Consider the following 10380-nt stretch of genomic DNA (forward strand, 5'->3'; position numbering starts at 1 on the left):
CGATTGGTTCAATACTCCCTCGCCATGCAGCGCGCAGTCTTCCGAATTAAAAGCATTTCTTTACTAAATTCCTTAGAGTCCAAATAATTATAACGTCTTATAAGAATAGCTAAACTGTATAACTGGGACTGTTATACTATAGTATATAATAGCTAGTCCCAGTGTATAATCATGGAAATTACAAAGATTTTATACAAGAGCTAAATAAAATAGACTGGTATGATAAACTCAATGCTGAAATTTCCTTTGATAATAATTGGAATTATTTTTTAACCATTTTAAAAGAATTAGAACACAGATTTGTACCAACTAAAACAATGACACAGAAAAATGTATTCCCAATAGACAAAGAATGAGAGTGCTGATTAGAAGGAAAAACATTTTATCTAAAAAAAAAATCATAATGAAACAAGATCCAGAAACAAGAGCTGAATACAACAAAGTCAGAAATCAGGCCAAAACATCAGTCAATAAACAAAAGAAATTATTTGAAAAAAGGATTATCTGATAATGCCAAGACAAATCCTAAGGCCATATGGAGTAACCAAGACAAGAGAAGGTATAGGTGACCTACATGTTGACTCGGAAGATGTAAAATCTGAAAAAATGGATGATAACAAACAAAAAGCTGAAATATTATCAGAGTATTTTACTAGTGTATATTTACAAATGAACCCCAAGGCAATATCCCAGAACCTAAAATATCACAATACAAAAAAATATACAGGAATTAAATATTGGCACTGATTTAGTATTGAAGCACTTTCAGAAAATAAAAACAGATAAATCTCCAGGCCCTGATAACCTACACCCCAGACTGTTTAGTGTTTGAAGTCAAGGAAGGTATAGCTGAACAACTAGGCATCATTTTTAGCCAATCATTAACCCAAAAAGTAGTCCCAAAGGATTGGAAAAACGCCCTAGTGAGTGCAATCTTCAAAAAAGGGAATAAATCACTAGCAAAAAACTACAGACCAGTAAGACTTACATCAGTGGTTTGCAAAATTATGGAGAAAATTATAAGAGAACATATTATAAGCTATATGAAAGAAAATAAATTATTTTCAAATAAACAATACGGTTTTATTTCTGGAAGATCAACAACACTACAACTACTAGAGGTAATATATAAATGGACAGAAGCTATATAGATAATGGCCATGAGGTTGATTGCATATATACATCGATTTCATGAAAGCCTTTGATAAAGTACCACACAGGCGACTCATAAAGAAAATTCACTCGGAGAAATTTGGGATAATAAATCCAATCCTAGACTGGATAACAGATTTTCTGTCATATAGAAAACAAAGAGTTTCAGTGAATGGGGAAACATCAGAGTGGAAAGATGTAACATCTGGAATACCTCAAGGCTCAGTACTAGGCCCCCTGTTATTTGTTCTATACATAAAGGACTTGCCACATTGCGTCACATAGGATGCCTACTTATTTGCGGACGACACCAAAATCTTTAGAATCATTGAAAACAAAGCAGACCAAGTTATACTGCAAAACGACTTAAAAAATTTAGAACAATGGCCAGGAGTGATACATGGCTCTTGAAATTCCACCCATAAAAATGTAAACATGTAAATATAAGCAGAGGGGTAAGAGATGACAGCACAACTTACAATCTATTAGGTCATGATATTATCAAATGCAGTGAAGAGAAGGATATTGGAGTTAAGTTATAGACGAAGATTTAACCTTTGAAAAACACATTTGAAAAAGTGAACAAATTAAGCTAACTCAATCTTTGCGGCAATTAGAACATTTAAAAATTTAAATGCAAAGATTTTCATACCACTATACAAAACATTGATGTAAAACATTGGTGAGAACACACTTAGACTATGCTAGTTCAGTATGGGCACCTTTCAAAAAGAAATTCATTGACAAAATCGAAAATGTACCAAAAAGGGCGACACGCCAGATACCTGGATTCAACAAATTAAGTTATCCGGAAAGATTGAAAAAACTTAAGCTGCCAACATTGTCATATAGAAGGGTTAGAGGGGACATGATTGAGACATATAAGATACTTAAAACGGAAAATATGATCCAGAAACTAGTACGTTTCTCAAACTAATTTCAAACACCGAAAATAGGCATAGCACAAAAAATTAAGAGTTAATAGTAACAAAGTTATTCACCAACGCCTTAAAACATGTCTGAGGAAAAATAGCTTTGTAGTAAGAATTGCCAAATTATGGAATAAACTACCAGATAAAATAACAAAAGCTCCATCTATAAATTCGTTTAAAAATAGATTAGATAATTACTGGGAATACGAAGAAATCTATTATTCTGTTTATCAAGCTGAAATAACTGAAGCAGCAACAGAAATAATAGAGATAAGAATTCAATATATGAGTCTGGTGAACAGTAACCGTGAGGATCCTGTACTAGAAAACATCATTAAGTATCATTAAGTAAGTGTCTTGAAAGGCTATTTTATTTTTTTTTTCTGTGACATCTTTTTGTCGTGGGTAGGCGTGTCCGAAAAAAAATTAAAAAGCCTTTCTTTAAAGAAATTATCTATATATAGGCTTAATTATAGACATCACAGTAAAAAATTAAAATAGCCGCTTTCAAGACATCATAATTATTTGGATTAAATTCCTTAAGTATAAATAAGACAAAACTCTAATATAGGTAAATTTGGTTGCTCGTAGTAACTTGTTCTTTTTTTCTTGTAAACAATGTTTAATAACATAATAATCTAATACATGTATAATTTAATTACAATATTAAATTGACATTTTCATACAACAGACTGTCCAACACATCATTATATATATATATATATATTAGTCCAAATAATTATTTTCAAGACGTCATAATTATTTGGACTAACTGCCATGTGCTTAAAACATTAGATTTTAAAATTCAAAAATGGATAAAACTTAAAATTAATAAGTTTATAAGTGTCCTCTTGTTTAAAGATAAAAATATGTGATAAGATTTATTTTTGTCAGTGATGATAAAAAGTTAACAATCCAGCGAGGTTCCTCATTCCCCATGTTGTTAATTTCTTTTAACATGTATTATTATTTATGTTAAAAATAGAACATTGAGGGTCAGAAACACCTAAATCTGAAATTGAAAGATTAAACTATTAAAAAATTAAGTTTCGTTAAGTGTATTTAAATTTTTCAGAAAAAATCTTTTTAAAATCAAGGGCAGATAATAATTTTGAATTTGATAGGACAATTTGTGTTTTTTGGATATTTCAAGAAAATAAGGCCTGTGACTCCTATTAATTTTTATTTGATAATTCAATAAGGAAAATAATAAAATTCCCAAATACAACCCATATTAAATAAGTGATTTTATTAATTTCAATGTATTTTAACGAAAAAACAAATTCTGGTACCCCCAGTTTTTACATTGAAATTGGAAAGTAAATTCACCCAGAAGTCTTTTACATAAGAAAAATCTATCTTCAACATTTAGACACCCCTGGTGAGCTACCTTAAGACCAAGGTTTTAATACAGGTATTTCAGGAAAAAACATTATCAATGATCTATGAAAATAATGTTAACTTCAAATAAACCCTGTAAGATGGAAATGCACAATTACAATCATTCAATACACTCACATAGTTGGGACATTATGAAAATTTAATGCTGACAAAAAAACATGAAAATAAGGTCAGGTCTACTTCATCAGACAAACATATCCACTTTAAAATCATCCTTACACCAAATAAAGTTGACCTATTATTCATATTACTGGGTCACAAAAACTAAATGTTGACCAAAAATTCCATGAAAATTAGGTCATGGTCAGACAGACACCTTACAATCATTTTGTCCATGGAATATAGTTGAGGAATTACTTTATAAATAAGCCTGGGAAAAACTTAATTATACCTAATCCCCAAACTAAACATAAATCACTGAATCACATGAATTGATACCACCAGAGGCAGATTTAGGAGGTGGACCATGGGTCCAGGTCCCCCTTATGGAGCTATATATATGGTAAGTGCATATTACATTATACTTTTTATATGTTCCACTACTAAATTATACTGCCTAGTTTGGAGGTCACATCTTGATCAAAATCCTGGATCTGCATCCGAACAAGTATACCTTGCAATTAATCTATATATATACCAAATGTAGTTGTCACAAGAGTGCACATGCTGAAATGTCTCGCCTTCTTTACTTATCATTGATATTATGTTAATAGTCCTAAATATAAATTAAGCTTTATTACAACTCACATAAACTTAACATTAACCAAGTAAACTAAACATTGACCAATGAACCATGAAAATTAGGTCAAGGTCAGATGAACCATGCTAGGCAGGCATGTACAAATGTTGACCTATTGCTTATAGTTGAAGAAAAACAGACCAAAACACAAAAAATTAACACTGAGCAATGAACCTTGAAAATGAGGTCAAGGTCAAATAAAACCTGCGTGACTGACATATAGATCATAAAATATTTCCATACACCAAATATAGTTGAACTATTGAATATAGTATTAGAAAAAAAGACCAAGGCTCAAAAACTTAACTTTGACCACTGAACCATGAAAATGAGGTCAAGGTCAGATGACACCTGCCAGTTGGACATGTACACCTTACAGTCCTTCCATACACCGAATATACTAGACCTATTGCTTATAGTATCTGAGATATGGACAACCACCAAAACTTAACCTTGTTCACTGATCCATGAAATGAGGTCGAGGTCAAGTGAAAACTGTCTGACGGGCATGAGGACCTTGCAAGGTACGCACATACCAAATATAGTTATCCTATTACTTATAATAAGAGAGAATTTAACATTACAAAAAATCTTAACTTTTTTTTCAAGTAGTCACTGAACCATGAAAATGAGGTCAAGGACATTGGACATGTGACTGACAGAAACTTCGTAACATGAGGCATCCATATACAAAGTATGAAGCATCCAGATCTTCCACCTTCTAAAATATAAAGCTTTTAAGAAGTTAGCTAACGCCGCAACCGGATCACTATCCCTATTTCGAGCTTTCTGCGACAAAAGTCGCAGGCTCGACAATAAAAACTGTCCAAGTCATGTAAAAACACTATACACTTTATAAGTGGTTATTAAACCTTAACAAGAGGCTCTCAAAAGCCTGAATCGCTCACCTGTAATTTTTTGCTTTAATCTTTCATCAATGATTATTTTTGCTTTTTTTAATATATATTAATGAGTGGCTTAAAAATTCCTTTGAGATGTTCTTTGTATCTGTCATATTTTCTTCAAAAGCAAAGAAGTACATTTTACCCCTATGTTCCATTTTAGCCATAGTGGCTATGTTTCTTGACGTACAAGAAAATAAAATACAAAATTTATACTAGATACTCTGAAACTCATTCAGCCCAAGTTTGGCTGAAATTGATTCAGCAGTTTCAACAGAGAAGATTTTTTTAAAGTAAGCAAACTAGATGAACAAATTGTAAAAAATTGTCTTTACAAGGCAATAACTCCTTAAGGACACATTTGACAATTTTGGTCATATTAACTTTGTAGATCTTACTTTGCTGAACATTTTTGCTGTTCACAGTTTATCTTTATCATTAATAATATTCAAGATAACCAAAAACTGCAAAATTCCTTAAAATTACCAATTTAGTGACAGCAACCCAACAATGGACTGTTAGATTCATCTGAAAATTTCAAGGCTGATAGAACTTCACCTAATGAACACTTATACCCCCATGTCAGGTTTGCTCTAACTCCTTTGGTTTTTAGATATAAGCCAAAAACTGCATTTTACCCCTATGTTCTATTTTTAGCCATGGCGGCCATGTTTTTTGACGAAACAAAAAAATAAAACACAAACTTTATTCTAGATACCCTAAGGATCATTCAGCTTAAGATTGGTTGGAATTGGTTCAGTAGTTTCAGAGAAGATGTTTGAAATAGTTTACACCAGACGGACGACGACGACGATGGACGCCAAGTGATGGCTAAAGCTCACAGTTCCTTCGGAAAGGTGAGCTAAAAATGGAATCAAGGCAATGGTCATATGCAAGATGAAATAAATTGTTAACACAGATATGTCTTGCCTTTTTGTTATTTTAATTATAAAATGCCAATAGCAATACTTTCAATGAACCATGACTGAAGGTACAGGACCAAAAAATCTTCAGGGAAACGAGATGTGCCAATGCTTTTACAACTGCATACCAAATATCATTGTCAGACCTACTAGTAGTTCCCCATAAAACTGACTTAATCACAAGCCAATACATTGTTGACGCTGCTGAATGCAGGAAACAGCATACTGATGTCTTGTTTTTTGACTCTGAGAAGGTGAGACAAAAATTTGTAAGGGTTCCGCCGAACCCAGTGTCTCGCCTACTTTTGCGGTTAGTCGTAGGCTCAACAAAAATTTGGGAAAAATTAAAAAATTTTCCTCTAGATACTATCTTTTGATTGTAAGAAGTTCTGTTCAAGTTTGGTAAAAATCCAAGAAGGTTTATGAATCTAATAAATGTTTTAAAAACTTTAACTGCAGACTGTACATAATGTTAACTGGAATAAAACTAAGTCCATCTATAAGTAATATACGGAAAAACAGGAAACAAATTTTTACAAAATTTCCTTCTAGATACTAGCTTTTGATCATAAAGAAGCTTCTGTCCAAGTGTGGTACAAATCCAGGATAGTTTAAGAAGAAGTTATTAAAATTTTGAAAGCTGTAACCACAGAGTGAATGTAATGTTAACTGGCAGAAAAACTAAGTCCATTTATAAGTGAAATATGGATAAACAGGATTTTTTTTTAACAAAATTTACTTTTGAATACTATCTTATGATCACAAACAAGCTTCTGTCCAACTGTGGTACAAATCCAGGATAGTTTAAGAAAGTTATTAAAATTTGAAAAACTTTAACCACAGAGTGAATGTTATGTTAACTGGCAGAAAAAAACTAAGTCCATATATGAGTAAAATATGATAAACAGGATTTTCTTTTACAAAATTTTCTTCTGGATACTATCTTATGATAATAAATAGGCTGTCCAAGTTTGGTACAAATCCAGGATAGTTTAAGAAAGTTATTAAAATTTGAAAAACTTTAACCACATAGTGAATGTTATGTTAACTGGCAGAAAAACTAAGTCCATTTATGAGTAAAATACGGAAAAACAGGATTATTTTTTTACAAAATTTTCTTCTGGATACTATCTTATGATCATAAACAAGCTTCTGTCCAAGTTTGGTTGAAATGCAGGATAGTTTAAGAAAGTTATTAAAATTTCCAAAACTTTAACCACAGGGTGAATATTTGTGGACACCGCCACCGACGGAATGTAGGATCGCTTTGTCTCGCTTTTGCGACAAAAGTCGCAGGCTTGACAAAAATCAGACCGTAAGGCTGCATACCAAATATGGATTATCTAGCTCTTCCACCGTCTGGATAGATCAGTATCCCTATGTTTTGCATGTGACAGAAAAGTCAATAAATTAGATCATTTTAAAAAGCATTCTTGATCTATTAAAATAATTTGCAGTCAATCAGGTTACCAGCAAGTCCAATGAACAATTCTGTAAAGTAATACCAAAAGTATCATTTGTGTAAAGTTTGGTTTAAAATAGCCAAGAAGTTACATGAAAATTTCAAAAAATTTAAAGAATGATAATGACAAGACACCAAGTGATGGGAATATAAATTATATGTCATACCAATGACCACAAAAACCTCTTCCCCCTTCATTTGTCAATACAGACTCAAATAAAATATAAGATGGGTTTTCTCAAAGAAAATTTTATTTACCAATTAATTTCATTAAAATGCATCATGATACAAAATACTCAAATGAAACAAGACACAATCTCCTCATCAGGTGTTCATAAATATCAAAGAAATTGTCACTATTAAGCTTTTGGCAACAGTCAGTTGCAGATCCAGGATCTTTTAAAAAGGGGGTGAAATTTTGTAAAACTGTATATAATTCACCTAGGTGAAAAAAATTTGGGGACAATTTTATGCTAAAAAATCATATAAACAGCGAGAAACATGAGATTTTTTGTGCAAACAAAAGGGGGGGCGTATGCCTTCTATAATCTTCCCCACCCCTCCCTGGATCTGCCACTGCCAGTTAAAAATCAACTGTATAACTAAAAGGAGGAAAAGGATCTGAATCATAGGTTAGGTAAATATTACAATTACACAAATAAATGACAGTACTGAGGATTCTATCTGACCAATTTCTCAGACTGGTTGTTATAGAAAAAAAGATGTCTGGTTTGAGATACAGTTATTAAGTTTTGTATAAGTTTCTATCAAAATGACTTTTTTGCTTGATATAAAAATGTGAGTCTTCCCATTACTTAATACCAAATATATAATTTTTTTTATATAGATTTTATAAAATTGATGAATCCTCAGTTTGTCTCATACTTTTAAATAAGACTATTAAAAATACATCTCTAATACGAAGGAAAACTATGGTATAAACCAATAAAAAAGGTTGAAAAATACATGAAATAAATTCAATTTTAAGGTGTACTAAACTAATTTACTGGGTAATTAAGACAAACCAAAAACCTTGATCTGTCCACAACTTAGATCACCTTGGAAAAAAAATAACTGCATTTAATTCCTCATATTTAACCCTAAGCTGTTTAATTTTTTTATTTTTTTTTCCAAGCCTATTTTTTAGCAAACTTATTTAATTTCTATATTGAAGTAGGATATATATTTATATACTGGTATATATTTTCATTTAAGGAAACAAGTACTTTTTCCAAGTATGGGGATAACTAGTGCCAAGCTATTATTTCATTGTCTGATTTATCCATTTGGAAATGTCGTACAGTGAGCAAGTGTATCATCTGTTTGCTCATCCATCTGCAACTTCAAACCACAATTAAAGAATTAAATGGACGTTTCCTAAACTTTCAAATAATCTTTAGTATCTGTCGACATTGTGTACCATTTTTATTCACTTCTAAATTTAAGGTTCTCCATGGATTTTTTTTCCATTTTTTCATCTTGTTACACATCTTGAATAATTATAGATAGGATGGTTTATAGCTATTTTTATCATCGATTTAGTTACAGCATATTCTGAACTAACATCTATGAAGCTTGCAATTTCATTGGTCAATCTTCAAGGACTGCATCAAAAGTTAAATTCATTTATTTTCTATCTTATCCTTCAAGAAGAGTTAAGAGCATAAAAATGTCAGATCTCATTACTTAAATTGATATTTTGTATTGCATGTATCAGCAAAATTTATTAATTTTCTTCACAAACTAAATCATGTAAAGGCTTGGTGTAACAAGATTTGACAATAAAAACAAGTAAAATCACATAAAATCCACTAAAATGATATAAAACCAAATAAAACACAAATCTTGTTAATTATTAAGCAAAACCTTATAAAGTTTAATTAAAAGCTACAGTGTCTTAAAGCAAAATTTATTCTAAATTCTTTTTAATGTTATGAAAATTTTGTCATAATGAGATCCAATTATTAAAAACAAGATTAAAAACACCATAGAAAATATTCAAACCATCCTATCCTTCACATGATTAACTTCTTTCCAAGTTGATCAAAATATTTAGAAGCTCCATTCATTTCTATTGGGAACCTCTAAATTCTATCATGATAAAGAAATAAAATACACACTGCCATCAGTTACAGAAGATAATCTGAAAGTTTTAATGAACACCTTCCAATAGTATCTAAGCTGTGGATGAGAGATGATGATGGACAAACAGACAGATAAATCTTATTTAACTGACTCGCCACCAGTGCAGAAGGTCATGGGAAATTGATCAGCAGCTGTGATTATAGCTGCTCCTTTGCTAAGCATGCAGCATCTAGGAGTAATTAAAGAGCAAAGACTTGTCAGATCCAAGTCAGAATAATGTGTCCGGGAAGGTTAAATGTCTTCCTGCAGACTGTTACCTTGTGAACTAGCACATTAAAAAATCTAGCTCAGCGTCTCAGTCTAGTACAAAGCAGGGTCTAAATTCATATCACATTAATATGTTCTCATCCTAAAATGCATTTAATTTGCCACTGGACATTAAACAGCCATTTTCCATCAAAATAAAAGAAAAAATTACTTTATAGGTTCCTCATAAGCCTTGGAAGGGTTAAATATAGTAAATAATTCTTAAGAAGTTAAGCACAATCCTCAAAAAACAAACCTTTAAAAAATTCCTTAAAATATAAATAACGATGAACGAGAAACAACAAAAAAATCATCACATAAAAATGAATAAAAAAAACAATCTGCAAAAACTGTATAATTATTTTCACTTGAATGGCCTCAGATGCTGAATAATGCATTTATGTTTAGCCATCAAAGTTCTATTTTATTGGTTTTTGACTTAGTATATTCATTTCACAAATCACTTGTAAGACTTACA

Source organism: Mytilus californianus, unplaced genomic scaffold (genome assembly GCF_021869535.1).
Source record: "Mytilus californianus isolate M0D057914Y unplaced genomic scaffold, xbMytCali1.0.p SCAF_8, whole genome shotgun sequence".
Lineage (NCBI taxonomy): Eukaryota > Metazoa > Mollusca > Bivalvia > Mytilida > Mytilidae > Mytilus > Mytilus californianus.